The sequence below is a fragment of the Triturus cristatus genome, chromosome 3_1 (genome assembly GCF_964204655.1).
Source record: "Triturus cristatus chromosome 3_1, aTriCri1.1, whole genome shotgun sequence".
In the NCBI taxonomy this organism is placed as follows: Eukaryota; Metazoa; Chordata; class Amphibia; order Caudata; family Salamandridae; genus Triturus; species Triturus cristatus.
The window spans coordinates 804,671,684-804,688,334 of record NC_140583.1 but is presented as its reverse complement, the minus strand read 5'-3'; the positions used below and the strand labels follow the sequence as shown (position 1 = coordinate 804,688,334).

General features: G+C 49.0%; 1 protein-coding gene and 1 pseudogene across 2 annotated transcripts in view; both read left to right on the top strand.

Annotated features, from left to right (window-relative positions):
- Positions 1–16,651, top strand: part of LOC146861075 (UDP-glucuronosyltransferase 1A1-like) — a 444,482-nt gene that overhangs the window by 138,048 nt on the left and 289,783 nt on the right. The window lies entirely within an intron of this gene.
- LOC146861078 (UDP-glucuronosyltransferase 1A1-like) lies at positions 3,291–12,660 on the top strand (annotated as a pseudogene).

Genomic DNA, 16,651 nt, shown 5'->3' with positions numbered 1-16,651 from the left:
AACAGCTTTTTATTTATTTAATAACGATAGGGCAAAACACATTTATACCTATGCATACATTGTTACAGTCAATACAGTTTGTTATTATCATTGTACATGTCGTTATTACAGTCATTACATGCTGGCTCCCTTCTGACCTCCCTCTTATGCGGCTGCTGCTCCTTCCCCCTTCAGCTCAGATGTTCCTCACATGGCACCTCCGGTGGTTCACAGATAAAACCTCTGTACTTATCCCAGGCTCCCCACACCCTCCCCCACTTCTGAGAACATCCCCGGTGAACATATACAGCCTTCTCCGCCACCATGGCTTCATCCATGTCCCCACACCAGTCACCAATCGTTGGTAAGCATCTGGCCCCCCACAATCTGGCTATATTCCTCCTGGCAACCATCATACCCAAAGTTGCCCAATCCTGTGCTGGGTGATTTAGATCGTTAGGTACCCACATATTTAATAAGCATCTTTTAGGCTCTGGTGTCACCAACACCTCTACTGTCTGTGAAATGGTCCTCATCACTGCCACCCAGTACATCATGATCTTCGGGCATTGCCATAGAGTGTGGTAAAACGTGCCCTCCTCCCCGCACTCCCTCAGGCAATATGGATGGAGGGCATTTCCTATCGTATACAGGGTTAGTCTAGTGTAGTATACACGGTGCAATATCTTCAGTTGTATTAGTCGTAATCTCGAGGGTATCGCCACTTCCCGCGGCGGCGAGAGTGCCGCCTGCCAGTCTGTGTTGTCAAGTTCCCCTAGTTCGGCGGACCATCTATCCTTCAGTGCCCGCGTTAGATCCGGCAGGTTATTAACTAACTTACGGTAGGTGAAAGAGGTGGCCTTCTTCATCATGTAATCAGTTAGAAGCCTATCTTCTAAGGGAGATGCCTCTGGTAATTGGGTGTTTGGCGGTATAACCGCGTGTAACGCATGTCTGATCTGCATATACCTAAACCGTTCAGAGGGTGCGAGCTCGTATTGTTCTTGTAGTCGCTCGAACGTAATCACCCCGCCCTTCACCCACATGTCACCCACCGTTGAGATTCCTATTGCATCCCAGTTATTGAATCCCTTGCTTTTTCTGAGTCTCCCCAGCCGCCGTGTATCCCAGAGTGGAGTAAGCTGTGTGATCACCCACTGCCATCCCATTTTTTTCTGTGCCGAGTGCCATATGTCCACAGTGTGCGCCGTGGGGCCAATCAGTGAGCTAGCTCGTTTTCGATTGTACAAGGCCGCCATGACACCACCGTCTCCTAGCACATATCTGTCCGCTTGAAATGCAGGGTCGGTCTGCGGGCGTGAATCCATTGATTAATGATTTTCAACTTTGCAGCCCAGTAGTACAGTTGTATGTTAGGCAGCACTATACCCCCATCATAGCAGCTCTTAACCAGTTTGTTCATTGCAATACGCACTGGCCTGTTTCCCCATAGTAGACTGGACACCTCAGTCGCTATCATTTTAAAATAACTCGCCGGAACCGGAAATGCAGTATTTTCTAGGGCATAGGGAAATCGTGGGAGCGCCATCATTTTAAAGAGTGCTGCCTTCCCCAACAGCGTCAGCGCCAGTGTATGCCAGTGCTTCAGGTCCCGTTTTAGCCGGTCTAAGGGGGGAAATAATTTTTTTTTTTTAATTCTTCAGACCTAGGCGTCACATAGATGCCCAAGTATTTGAAGCCCTCCATCGTGACCAGGAGATCACATTCTTTAGGAAGGCACGGTGGCGGCCCAGACAGCACAAACAGAACCGATTTAGACCAATTGATAGTATAGCCAGACACTCTCCCATAATTTTCACAGACGTTCAGTAGCACCAAAATGGAGCGCCTCGGGGAGGCTAGCTATAACAGAACGTCGTCTGCATACAAGGAGATGCGGTCCTCCCATCCCGCCGCCCACCTGAGTCCCCCGATAGTCGGTTCCCACCTAATCAGTGCTGCCAGCGGCTCCAACACAAGGGCGAATAACAAGGGGGATAAGGGGCATCCCTGGCGAGTACCGTGTTGCAGCTGGAAGTCCTCTGACATGTGACCATTGGCGGTAACATGTGCTAGTGGTTTCGAATATAACAGGTGCACCCATGCACAGAATTTAGGACCGAAGCCCAGATGCCGAAGGACCGCAAATAGGAAGGACCATTCCACCATATCAAATGCCATACGGGCATCCAATGATAGAATAACAGCCGCTTCTTGGATGTAGGGTGTACGGGCCATCACCCCATGAAGGCGCCTCAGGTTAAGAGCCGTATTGCGACCTGGCATAAATCCCGATTGATCTGGGTGTATTAGGGCCGTCATATACGGGGTCAGGCGGGTCGCCAAGAGTTTGGCGAGTATTTTCGCTTCGGCATTGATCAACGAGATTGGGCGATATGAGGCGTAGTCCTCAGGCGGTTTCCCAGGTTTAGGAATAACCACTATGGTGGCCTTTCGTTGGTCCCGTGGGAGCTCTCCTACATCTAAACTTTCCGTATACATTTTTAACAGGTGGGGGGAGAGTGTTCCCGCCAACCTCTTATAATGCTCGATAGGTATGCCGTTAGGCCCCATCGCCTTCCCCGTCTGCAAGGACTCAATTGCTAACTGTAGTTCTTCTGTCGTGAGGTCTGCTTCGAGTTTGCTGACCGCTTCTGGTGGTAATGTGGGCATTTTAATGTCTTTGAGATAGGCTTGTGCCTCCTAGAAAATGACTTTTAAGTTAGTTGGATGATCATCAATTGACTCTGGGATGGCTTCTAAAGTAATCCTGTTTGACCTGAGATACTCCCTTATAGAATACAGGCTCTCAGTGACAGATGCAAAACACTCGTGCAAGCTGGACAAATCCCCCAAAACAAGCAAAGATGCAAATAAATGGAATGCAGCAGCAATGTTAGAAAACATTTCAGGTAGTTTTGGCGAATGTCGAGGAGACTCTCATTTGGAGAGTTACAACATTAAATGCTCACTCATGCCTGGTGCTAGAATTACACAAGTAGGTTAAAGGCCAACGCAGAGGGGTGAGGCCGAGTTCAAGGCCTCAGTGTGTTGCATGCTCCTCAACGGGAAGGTCCCCTCAAATGAAGAATGACTCGTGTGCCAGTAGGCCTCGAGATCCCCCCCTTTCTGCTTTAATCTTTTGCTGACACGTTTCCGACTTCTGCAGATATCAAACTACTAATCTGTTGCAAGAACACATTTTATCTGTAGAGGTACCAGCACAGGAGCCTATTGGGGAATCATTTGCATTTTGCATTTGTTGCAATAGAAGTGTAGGAGTGATACTGAGCAGTTCAGGCAGCGTGAGAGAGAAGATGGTGTCCACGCTGTGGTCCATTCATCCAACCATTGGTGCTCTTCAGGTCCTTCTTGCTGTGTCACTCATGGCTTCTGTTAACTGTGGGAAGCTGTTGGTGGTGCCACACGACGGAAGTCACTGGCTCAGCATGCGCCTCGTGGTGGAAGAGCTGGGGAGGAGAGGCCACCAGGTGGTGGTAGTTGTGCCAGAGATCAGCCTTGCCTTTGGTGACTCTGAGGGGCAGATGCTGCAGACCTACCGAGTACCGTTCACCAAGGAGCACTTTGATGGCACCGTCAAAGTTGTATCATTTGATGCCTTTCTTGAGCACCCCCCACTGCAACAAATGTTGTCCATTAGGAGGTTGATGACTAACATCACTGACATGATGGTCACTGCCTGCGAGCACCTCCTGCATGACCAGGAGCTGATGGCGTATTTACGTACTATGGAATCTGATGCTCTATTAATGGACCCCTTCTATCCATGTGGCACGATTGTTGCTAAGCCCTGTCTCTCCCCACCTTGTACTTCCTTCATACAAACCTTGGCGGGACAGCCCTAGTCCTTTCTCATATGTTCCAAAGGCGATGTCTGTAAAACCAGATCGCATGACATTCTTTCAGTAAATAAAAAACCTGATGGTGGCGCTCTCTGACTGCTGGCTTCGCTATACCCTTTACTTTGAACACCTGGCTTTCAAGTTCCCCCAAAGGGAGGTGACTGATAAAGAGCCGTTCAGCCAACAATCAATCTGGCTTGTACAGCATGACTTTGTCTTTGAGATCCCACATCCTGTCATGCCCAACACGATCTTCATAGGCGGTGTCAACTTTGCCTCAGGTAAGCTCCTCAGGTTTAGCATCAATTCACTGCCTTACTCACAGTGGTAAAGTTCAACAGGCGGCTTGGAATCTATAGCTTGTATGATGATGAAAGCATTGACATAGTAGAAAGAATCACGATGGAGCAGGATCTGTAAGATAGGACCGCTGAGCCTTGCCCAGGCCTGGTCGCCCCCATGCTCCTCCTGCTTCCTGCTCCTGTGCCTGAGATTCGCTTAGGGCGACCCAGCCGCCGCTGAGCCGCCCGCACCCGACTTTCCCGCCGCTGCCTCCCTGCGACCCCGCCCCCCGCCATCCCATTGGCCGCCCCGCTCCCGCCACCCAGCTGACCCTCCCTCCCGGCTACCTTCTTATGACGCCCCCACGCACACGCAGCGTTCACGCGCAGCGGGCGCGCCGATTGTGCGCCGAAGGCGCGCCAAAGGCAAGCCTGTCTGCGCCCGTCCGCGCCTGGACCGCGCCAGAACCCCTGGCCCCCGCAGAGGCCATCCTACCCGCCGGACTTACGACGCCGCCACCCTCAACGCACTCAACACCGGCCGGATCCACGGGTGCTACCGAGCCACCCCGCGACACTCCCACAGACCCTTCAGCTGCCAATGCTGCAACTTCTCCTGCATCCGGACCGGCACCACACCCGCCAAGCCGAGCGCCAGCAGCAACCACCTGAAGTACATCCTGCTCAACACCCGCTCCGTCCACAGGCACGCCGTGGAACTCTGGAACCTGCTCGACACCACATCTCCAGACGTCGCCTTCCTCACGGAAACTTGGATGAACGCCTCCTCAGCGCCCGCCATCGCCATTCCGGACGGATACAAGATCACCCGGAGGGACCGCGTCAACCAGACTGGAGGAGGCATCGTCATCGTCCACAAGAACACCATCCGCATCACGACCAACTCCGATGACACCCTCACAGCCGCCGAACATCTTCACTTCCAGATACACACCGACCCCAAGACCACACTCAGAGCCACCCTCATCTACAGACCCCCGGGACCTCGCACACAATTCAGAGAAGACATCGCAGACTTCATCAGCCCACACGCCCTCTCCTCCGCTGACTACATCCTCCTAGGGGACCTCAACTTCCACCTGGAGAACAACAAGGACAGCAACACCACCACCCTGTTGGACAACCTCGCCAACCTCGGACTCAAGCAGCTGGTGAACACCCCCACCCACTACGCCGGACACACGCTTGACCCCGTCTTCTCCTCCAGCAAGAACATCGCCTTCAGCCACTCCACCGGACTCCACTGGACAGACCACAGCTGCGTCCACTTCAGCTTCAGAAGGACCACGACTCACCATCACCCGCAGCCGGTTCCCCGTAGAAGCTGGAACAAGATCACCTCTGACCAGCTCTCCACATCCCTGAACCAGAATCCTCCTGCCAGCTCAACGGACCCCAATCAAGCAGCCAACAACCTCACACAGTGGATCACCAACTGCGCTGACGACCTCGCACCCCTGAAAAACCATCCCAGCAGGCCCGGCAGCAAGAAGGCTTCCTGGTTCAACGACGATCTCAAGAACTCCAAGAAGAACTGCCGCACCCTCGAGAAAGCCTGGCGCAAAGACCCGACTACAGACAACATGACTGCCCTCAAGCACGCCACCCGCAAACACCACCAGCTGATCCACACCACCAAGAAGACAGCATTCAAGGAACGACTAGACAACAACTTACACAACAGCAAGGAACTCTTCAGCATCGTCAAAGAACTCTCCAACCCCAGCGCCGAAACCAACGCCATAACCCCCTTGCAAGGACTCTGCGACTCTTTCGCCTCGTTCTTCCACAGCAAGATCGCCGACATACACAACAGCTTCGGCACACAGCCCACGCACCCAACCACCGAACCGACGCACCCCACCACCACCCTCCACACCTGGAACCCGGTCAGCACCAAAGACACCATCCACACAATGAACACCATCCACGCCGGATCACCAACCGACCCATGCCCCCACCACGTCTTCAACAAGGCCGCCTCCGTCATCGCACCCCAACTCCGAGACATCATCAACTGCTCCTTCAACACCGCCACCTTCCCGGAGAGCTGGAAGCATGCAGAACTCAGCGCCCTCCTGAAGAAACCTTCAGCAGACCCCACCGACCTCAAGAACTACCGCCCCATCTCGCTCCTCCCTTTTCCTGCCAAAGTCATCGAGAAGACCGTCAACCGACAGCTTGCCACCTTCCTCGAGACGAACGGATCCCTCGACCCCTCGCAGTCCGGCTTCCGTGCCAATCACAGCACCGAGACCGCCCTCATCGCAGCCACTGACGACATGCGAGCCCTGCTCGACAACGGGGAAACAGCAGCCCTCATCCTCCTGGATCTCTCCGCAGCGTTCGACACTGTCTGCCACTGCACCCTAGTACAACGCCTCAGCAACGTCGGAATCCAAGAGAAGGCTCTGGAGTGGATCATCTCGTTCCTCGCCGGAAGAACCCAGAGAGTCCGCCTCCCCCCGTTCAGATCCGAGGCCACCGAAGTCATCTGCGGCGTACCACAAGGATCTTCACTCAGCCCCACCCTCTTCAACATCTACATGAGCCCCCTCACGGCCATCGCACGCCAACACAACCTCAACATCATCTCCTATGCCGACGACACTCAGCTGATCCTCTCCCTCACCAACGACCCAGCCACTGCCAGAACTAACCTACACGAAGGGATGAAAGACGTAGCGAGTGGATGCAGAACAGCCGTCTGAAACTGAACTCAGACAAGACGGAAGTCCTCATCCTGGGACCATCCTCCTCCGCCTGGGACGACTCCTGGTGGCCCCCTGCCATGGGCAGCGCACCCAAACCATCGGACAACGCACGCAACCTGGGCTTCATCCTGGACTCCTCCCTCTCGATTACCAGACAAGTCTACGCCGTCTCATCTTCATGCTTCAACATCCTACGCATGCTCCGTAAGATCTTCGGATGGATCCCCAGCGAAACCAGGAAGACGGTCATCCAGGCACTCGTCACCAGCCGACTGGACTACGGAAACACCCTCTACACCGGAACCACAGCCAAACTACAGAAGAGACTCCAACGCATCCAGAACACCTCCGCACGACTCATCCTGGACATCCCCCGTCACAGCCACATCTCCGGACACCTGAGAGACCTGCACTGGCTCCCCGTCAACAAGAGAATCACGTTCCGACTCCTCAGCCACGCACACAAGGCTCTCCACGACCTGGGCCCCAGGTACTTCAACAACCGCCTGACCTTCTACACTCCCACCCGCCAGCTTCGATCGACCAGCCACGCCCTCGCCGCCGTTCCACGCATCCGAAGAACCACCATGGGAGGAAGATCCTTCTCCTACCTGGCAGCCAAGACATGGAACTCCCTCCCCATCCACCTCCGCCAGACCCAAGACCACCTCTCCTTCAGGAAGCAACTCAAGACCTGGTTGTTCGAGCAGTAGCAGACCCCCACCCCCAAGCGCCTTGAGACCCTCCGGGTGAGTAGCGCGCTATATAAATTTCTTGATTGATTGATTGATTGATTAAGGACCTTAAATTCAAACAAACATGATGTGTGCCTCCACGTGATGGGATTTCCAAACTGAATAGCGGATTCACGAAACGTCCAGACTTAGGGACTCATTACGAAGTCCGTCCGCCATCGTTGCGGTGCTTGAGACCGGCCGTCTGTAAGGCGGCAGTCCCGCACATGAGATTATGATGTGACCGCCACCCTGGCGATCGCATCGTGTATCTCTAACATTGCGGCGGGTGCTGCTGCTGCAGCACCCGCAGCAATGTTCGAAATGCACTGTTTGCATTTCCCTGCACTACTTGGCAGGCACCACGCGGTGCCTGCCACCTGGTGCAGGGAAATGTAGGGGGGTACCATAGGTGCCCCCAGTGGAAAACAAAAGTCCCCCGGCACAAGGAGGACCACCAAAGTACATCCCTGCCAGCATTTCTAGGGCGGTTTCACCGCCATGGAAACTCTGGCGGGGATGCAGCATCGTAATATGCCGGGCGGTGCCTGCCAGGCACCGCCACCATTCTACTAATGTGCTGCGGTTTGACAGGCAATCATAACGATCGCTGCTGTCGGACCCGTGGCGGACAGACTTTCCGTCTGCCATGCACGCCGCCCGCCATCGTAATTTGGTGTCTAGAATTTGGCTGCACAATTGTGGTGAATCCGCCACCGGCAGGCTGCCGGTGGTGGATTCACCACAATCGTAATGACCCCTTTAGTCATCAATAACTAATTAATGCCCTAACTTATGCACAGAAGGACACTATAGCCACATACATTTATGGCCTAGGTCTCTTTTTACTGACCCCTTTTGTGGAGAGTCTCTGCATTGCATAGATTTCACCTCTTGGGATTCAGAAAATAGTCATTTTTTAAAATTCTATTTTTATTTCCTCTTTCTGGAAAATAAAGTCAATGAAATGTCTTTCTTTCATACAAACGGCCTGTATAAATGGGGAAAATAAGGACACTTTCCCGAATTTCTTACAGCATTTACACCTACCAGGGCCTAGTAAAATCCTGGATTTTTTTTCAAATAAAAACCTATCCCTATATTTGAAGTCAAATGGAATTCTGCACCCCTTCCAAACAGGATTTAGACCAGGCAGTAGTACAGAAACTGCCTTCCTAGCAGCCACGGAGGCACTGAGGAAAACTTTGGAGAAAGGTGGTTCTATGTCCTTTATCTTACTGAATCTAAGTGCCGCTTTCGACACCATCTCACACCCTACACTGATTAAAGACTAGCTGAAGGAGGAATTACAGGCACCGTACTGAAAGCGCTGCCCTCCTTCCTCCAAAACAGAACCTTCCAAGTATGCAAAAAAGATAGGCAGTCAGATATATATCCCCTCAAGTACGGAATACCGCAGGGCTCTTCATTAATCCCAATATTATTCAATCTGTACATCTTACCACTAGCGGAGATCATAAAGTCTTTTGGCTTCTTATGCAGACAACATGCACATTAACATCAGTCTTTCTCATTGAACGGAAAGCTCTTCTGTGCTCCTTAACATCTGTCTTAAGCACGTAGTAGACTTTTTGTCAGCCAGCAGTCTTAAACTTAATGGAGATAACACAGAGGTGATGAAACAACCCCACCAGGTAAATGGGTATGAACTGGCCAAACTTTTGGGGCAGTCACCCCACTCCTAAAACGGAGATCATACATTTAGGATTCTGGCTTGTCAAAAAACTGACAATAGAAATTCAGTTTCAAAAACTGGTATCCACCTATTTTGGCCTTCTCTGGACCATGAGAAGACTACTGAGATAGTTGCCGGAATCAGCATGCAGAACGGTGGTACAAGGCGTGTTCATTTCTCAAATTGACACTGGAAACTCCTTATATCCTTGGAGTCCCAAGTCAGTCAGTAAAAGAATGCAGGCCATACAAAATGCCGCAGCCCGTATTTTTCTGAAAACACCCAAACACCACTCAGCAACCTTGCACTGGCTCCCAGTACCCAAAATAATTCATTTTAAGACGCTCTGCCTTGCACACAGAGTTGTGTATTAATAAATACCCCAGCTGATCCAGGGACTTCTGACACCCTACAACCCTGCAAGGCTGCTATGTTCCACACCGACCAACCGCTACTGACAGTCCCTAGGATAAAACGGGCTAGAGCTGGAAGTCGTTTCTCGCTTGTATATTTGGAACTCTCTCCCGCTACAAATGAGGCAAACTAAGTCAGAATTAAAATTCAGAAAGCTTTAGAAACTAGAGGCAGATTTACAAGCCCCTTGCGCCACTTTTGCGTCACTTTTAACATGGGAAAAGTGACGCAAAAGTGGCGCAAGGGGCTTGTAAATCTGCCCCTAGGTTTTTCTAATAAACAATCAGCAAGACTAGAGGGCCTGATTGCTAGCTTAGCACTGGGAGGCCCTTCTGGCTAGCCATGCATTTTAGAAATCCTGGGAATAGAATTGAAGGTGATCAACAGCAGTAGCGCTGGAACTAGGGATACAGAAGGTGCTGCAGAACCGCTATTAAACTAGAACAAGTTTAGATAGAGAATAAACAATGAATGGGCCCTTCAAATGATTTGTCTTGCTGCTTGTGTTATATTTTTAAAGATAGACTGTCACATATGCCCCATTCCTTTAGTGTGGTGGTGTTATTAACCAGCACACCCCTATAAAAATTGTTCCAGCATCACTGAAGGTAACCTTCCAGAGGTTCTCCATGATTAAAACGTGTCTACTGGATGAGGTCCTCTTCCACATTTGTTCTTCCATTATTGAGCTATGAAGTACCACAGCTGCTTGTGGCAGACAATCCAGCCTCACTGAGCCAAGAGTCAGAGGGGATGATGTGGTTTGTCTGTTGTTTCCAAGTGGATTCTAGCTTTTTAATTCAGAGCCAACATTATCCCTCAAGGTCAGGTTAAACGAATACATAATTAGTTGTTTAGGGATCAACCCCTGACCCTTACAGATGTATGCTGAAAGCATCTTAAGTTGGGTGCTTTCCTTCATCAGTATCCAGCTGTGGAGCATTTAGCAGTTATAGCACTATAAGGAACTGTGCAACATGGTTGTGGGTCCTATGCACTACAGATGCTGGTTTTGTTATGAAGCCATCCGTAGATGACACTGTAGTAGTCTAGTCTTGATGTAAATGTGGTCCAATGTGGATTAGTGTATGGCGGATTCCCCAAAGCAAGTAATTGTGGTGGAGGGCGGTCTTTAAATACCTGTTTACTTGAGGTATGAATGATAGATGAGAGTCTGCAATCATCTTGAGGTCCACTCTTCTTCAGAATGCAACTCCCAAGGCTAAAAGAACTTGACAACCCTCTCAGCCTAAGATATGAAAAAGAACCCTAAATCAGTGTATACAAGAAGCACTAGAAATTGCCCTCTCCTCCGCTCTAGACAGCGTGAAATCCATTGCCAATGTGGACCCTCAAGTAGAGGACAAAAAACAAAATCCTAAAAAAACAATAATCCTGGAGATCTTGTTCTACAAAGCACTCCTTGGGTAGATTTAAGAATGAGTAGGAACTCGGTGACCTAGAGCAAGAAAGAAGAAATCTAAAGTAATGTCATGTCCATCGAAATTCAACAACTCTTCTTCATGTGCTTACTCCTGCTTGAGGACAGGAAAAAGAATAAAGGAGTCATTGAAAAAGAGTGGCTAAAATGGAGACCGAATCCAGATGCTCTCCGTTGCCGTGAAGCACATATACCATTCCGGGGAGTGCCATTAACAACCTCATGCAAACCGGGGGTTGTAGCCTACCTTGCTTCATGTCACTCAACCAAGTGGAGTAACAGACCTGAAGATAACGAACGGTAAAAGCAAACTTGACTAGAACATGTGTTCCTAGATACATCGAGCATCAGGAATCGTAGTATGTGAAGACATGTTGGGTCAACCTTCAGCTTTCCCAAACGGAACGCTCAAGATTCAAAGTCTATGCTTAAGTCGCACATTTAGTCCAGGGTTTTGCTTTTCATTTTGGGACTCGTGGTCCTTCAAGTACCATTGTAAAACTAGAACCACAAGTAAAATAATGCAAAGACTAATTCTAGACTGTATGCATCACTTAAGCACGAACCTAGGAAACTCTGTTGCTTTACTAAACTCAGAGCTGTTTCCCACTAGGGTCTTTAACAAGGTGGGCTGGGCCAGGGAGGAATGCGGGGGAAAAAGCATCTCACAACCTACGCGGGAGGGGGATTACTTGACGTGAGGTTTCTCCACTGGTTTGGGATCTTTGTACGGTGGTGCCGCTAGATGGCAGCCATTGGCTCAGCATGCGGTCTGTGGTGGAGGAGGTTCAGCGTCGAGGGCACTAGATCTTTCTGATGGTGCTGGAGAGCAATATCATGATAGAGACATCACGCATCTACACCGTGAAGGTTTACGCTGAACCTTACACCAAGGAATTTTTGGAGTAAAAATATCAGGTCAATGGGTCAAAAAGGTCTTAGCTAGAAATCCATTCTGGAGAAGGTAGTTGCTGTCTCTCAGCGGATATCCAGCATGACCGAGATGATGCTCTCCACGTGTTGCCACTTTCTGGATGACCAGGATTGATTCAGAGTCTGAAGGAGAGTGACTTTGATGCTTTTGCTGATCTATCCATTCTTCGCATGTGGACAAATAGTAGCGGAGTACCTGTCCATTCCCTCAGTCTTCTTCATGAGAGCGATCCCGTGTAATTTTAACCACGAAGCGGCTCAGTGCCCTAGTCCAGCATCCTATGTTCCCAGGTTTTTCACAACTAACACTGACCGCATGGTCTTTTTTCAGGGTGAAGAACATGCTGATGGTTTTCTTTGACAGCTTGTTTTTTCGTGCCAACTACGCGCCATACGGACTCCTTGCCACACAGTTCCTGCAGAGAGAGATTACCGTATTGAAAGTCTTCAGCGGAGCTTCAGTGCTCCTGCTGCGCTATGACTCTCTCTTTGAATTTCCACAGCCAGTGATGCCCAACATGGTCTTTACTGGAGTATCAACTGTGCCTAAAAATAGGCCTTTGTCTCAGGCGGGTAACACATAAGTCTATTTGTAAAAAATTGAAGTATTTGTATTAGTGGGTGGGAGAGGCACCAGAATCGCATTTCATATCCTGGATAGCCTCTGGATTCACAATAATTCTGAATTCTGAATAGCTAGGTGCTGTTACTTATGAAGTATTGAACTAAATAACTCTAGTAACAGTTATACCATCGCCATCCTCCCCATACTCGTCCCTCCGTGGACAGCATCATTAGGGTGTTTGCTCCTTCAGTTGCAAGGAAACTGCAGATGCCATCCAAATCAACAATTCTGTCTGCATCCTGAACTCTGTGGGGGCTGTACCCTACTCCATGCTGAGCACTAACCAGCATTCAAGACTACTGACCACAGCTCCCTGATCACCTACTGGCCAATTTGCTTGGAATTTGAGGGAAGAGTAACTGATTAGCTCCACTTCTTTCTATTAAACAGCTGCCACACACTTGAGTACCCCAAAGCGCTAGTCTGTCATCATTGACACTACACATAATTGATACATTGTCAGCTTAAGGAAAAACTGAAGTTGAGATTCTCTGACAAGGTAAGGAGCGCCCCAACATTCTAACCAGTGACCCTCTTAAAGCTCCGGTGTTCCTCAAATAAAAATTAACAATGAAGATAAAAAGGTCTTGGAGGTAGACTTTTTTATTTTGACATATGAAGCAGAAAACAAATGCTTATCAATTTCAAAATCTTAAGGAATGGGCTAAACATTTTCTCGAAGTGCTGCTTTTAGGACTGGAGAGTCCTATGCACTTAGTGAGACATGAGATAAAAAGCTACAGACTGCTGGCCTCATTCCCATCTATGGTGTAACAATGCCAGGATTTAGTTTCTGAAACTCTGGCGTGCTCTTCCCCAAACCACTCACTGTTGTGAGTTCCTTCTTCCCTGTAGAAAGCTTCCAGTTTAATAGCCTCCTCATTTTCAGGCCCTCTGGAAAGACACTTATGTGTGCTTTAAACTTCTGGAAGACACTGTTGATGTGCTACCTGGAAGCTTAGGATTTCCCACAAATTTGATTTGCTTCTTCACATATTTTTAGGGGACCTACTTCTTTTGTAAGAAGAAACATTTTGGGAAGACACCTGGCTCTTACCGTGTTGAGGACCTGCAGGCAGCGGCATAGCGAGGACCGGGGCATGAAATTATTGCACCCCCTAACCCTTGAGCCATTAGCTCAGGAAGTGCTCACAGTCCACAGGTTAGGAGGTGTCCCCTAAGAATTTTGCAACCTCTGTGGACCTCCCATGCTACGCCACTGCCTTTAGGTAAAAGTGGCGTATGGGTTGCCTTAGCAATGGCAATACCCCCAAACAGGCATGGGAAGCCCTATCTAAATGTACACCCATCGCCTGTCACTGTAAAAACAACTTATCCCAAAAAACAAGTGACAGTAGGGAAACATTGCTAGGGTGGGCAAAAGATTCCTGTTGGCCAAGTGTCCATTGGGCTTCAGGATCAAAATTACAGCAGTGAATCAGAGCACTGGGGCTATCTTGGCACCCTTACCAGTCATATTCGTCCATCAAACACTGCCAGCTGAACGAAGTAAATCATATTGGTTGAATTTAATTTTACACCATTTAATTGTTTACTATGTGTTCTCCAGCATTGGCTGTTTCATAGATTCACCTCCTTGAATCATTCGTAGTTGTCAAAGTGGGAGTTCCACGTTACATATAAAGCAGTAAGTAATAACTTTAACATTGAAGTCAATGGAGAAAAACATTTACTTTAATAGCGCGTCCTAGTCATTAGAAATGGCCCAAAGTACAGTCAATCAGGCGACAGCACCCTCTAGAACCCTCACCACAGAGACTCTAGGCTCTCAGATTTTCTGGCCTACTTGTCAGAGAACTTTTTTCTTCATAACAGCTTGATATCTACAGATCAGCATGTCTACAACTAAAAGATCTCTTTTTAGGCATTGTGATTCCTGTGGGAAGCTGAGACTGCATTTGGACAATCCTCATAAAAGTGCATTTACTGCTTTCATCCTGACTACCCTGTGAGAGATTGTAAAACTTGTTGAACTTTCTCGCAGAAGACTTTGTGAGATAGATCGGGCAGACTTCTTCTGTGGTTGTAGAAGTTAGAAACCAGAGATAACCCTCTATCTGGCCACAACAGCGATGCCTCTCTAAAAACTGTCGCCTCAAAAAAGAGAGCAGGTGAGGTAGAGCTTGTTTCTCCCAATCCCGCTAAAGTGGTTAAGAAGCAGCACCACTCATCTAAGGCTGATGATCAACCTTCCACCTCTAAGAAGGAGCCTTCCTCTCATAAGAGACATTCTCTACCCTCTACGCCTGCTGCTGCCACTACTAAGGTCAAGACGGCTTCAAAATCTCTGCCAGAGATGATTTTATCACCTCAGAAGCTAAGGAAGGTTCTCCGTCACCTAAATCATCGTCGATGCCCTCGTAGACGAAAGGCTCAGTTGTCACTACTACTACGACAACGGTGACTTTTTCGTCTCCACTGTCTAAACTGATCATGGCATCTTCTACATCTCCGTCGACTATTGTTTCCGTAAAGGGGAGGCCTTCTACATCGACGACAACATCGTCAATGAAGACGTCGACGAGAACTTCCAAAATTCCATCGTCTGAAGATTCGGACTCAGCGGCGAAGGGCCGGGCGTCAGGGGATTCGCTGATGCAATTGTCGATGACCCACAAGCACACTCCTTCGTCGTCGGTGGTTTTGTCGATGGCGGCTTCAACAACGGAGATGATGTCGACAAAAGGTTTGCAACGATGGTCATCGATGGCGCCAAGGCCATCGACAGAAGCTTAGCTGGCGTATGCTCTGTCGAAGATTGTTTTACCAACGACGATACCGTCGTCGGGTGCCCCGTCGAAAGTTGCGCCGTCGACGATACTTTCAAGCACATATTCATCTATGCTTATGTCATCAAATTTACTAAAAACCAGGACAGTATTATTAAGTCTACAGTAGCTCAATCTAAGAGAAGATTTTCACAGGAAATATTATTATCAGTGCATACCTCTTCTTGTAAGGTTCCCCCTAGTCCTCCAGAAGAACTTTTTATTATGATGATGAGGAGGATGAAGAATCCAAAAATGAGGGTATTTTTGGTGTGGCGCACAGTCCTTCCGACCTTCATATTAAATGCCAAGATGACGATGATGAACAATTTTATTACTATTCCCATTGAGAGAATATAGACAGAGGGAACCGGCTATTCACAAGCCTGCTTCCCTAGCGTCAAACTTACAGCATATGGTGGAAGATTACTATCACAGATTTCCACCCCCACACTCTGCAATATCAGTCCCCCAAACTCCAGTTCCTAGATTGTCCCTGTTATTAAGGTTGCCTAAATCAACAGTACCAATCGCTTCAATGGCAACAACACCTCAGCTACAGGTAGGGAAGCATCAAACTACAGATGATGAACAACAGGATGTTGAGAACTTGAGGGAGTGTACCTTCCCAATGAATGCGATAACTACCAAATCCAGACTCCATCTCCGTCAACTTCACCCACGGTAGACTCTCCACTGGAAGATATACGAGAGTTTCATACTCTAATAGAAAGAGCGGCAAGGAGATTTCTACTCCCCATGGCCACTAAACAGTGTGACTCTTCCCATAGTTGATTTCATAGGGGAAGAGGGCCTGAAAGTAATGTGAACACCGGCCTCCATTCCAGCTATTTTACCTAAACTGCAAAAGAAATCAAAGCACTGACAACTTTCCTGCCTGCCTCATCGGTCAGCCGAAACGTTATTCGGTAATTTCCAAGGCTGCGCAACGTTGTGGCAGAAATCCGGCTTTACCATCATCTACTCCACTGTATATGGATGGGAGAAGACTCAACAGTATTGGCAAAATATTCTCAACGATGGCAGTGGCCACAGTCAGGGCAGCATACTCACTTGCAATCTTGCAAACTCACTTGCAATCTTAGGTAGATATGACCACAAATGAGGTCGGACATTTCACCATTTATTGAAGCAAAGAAG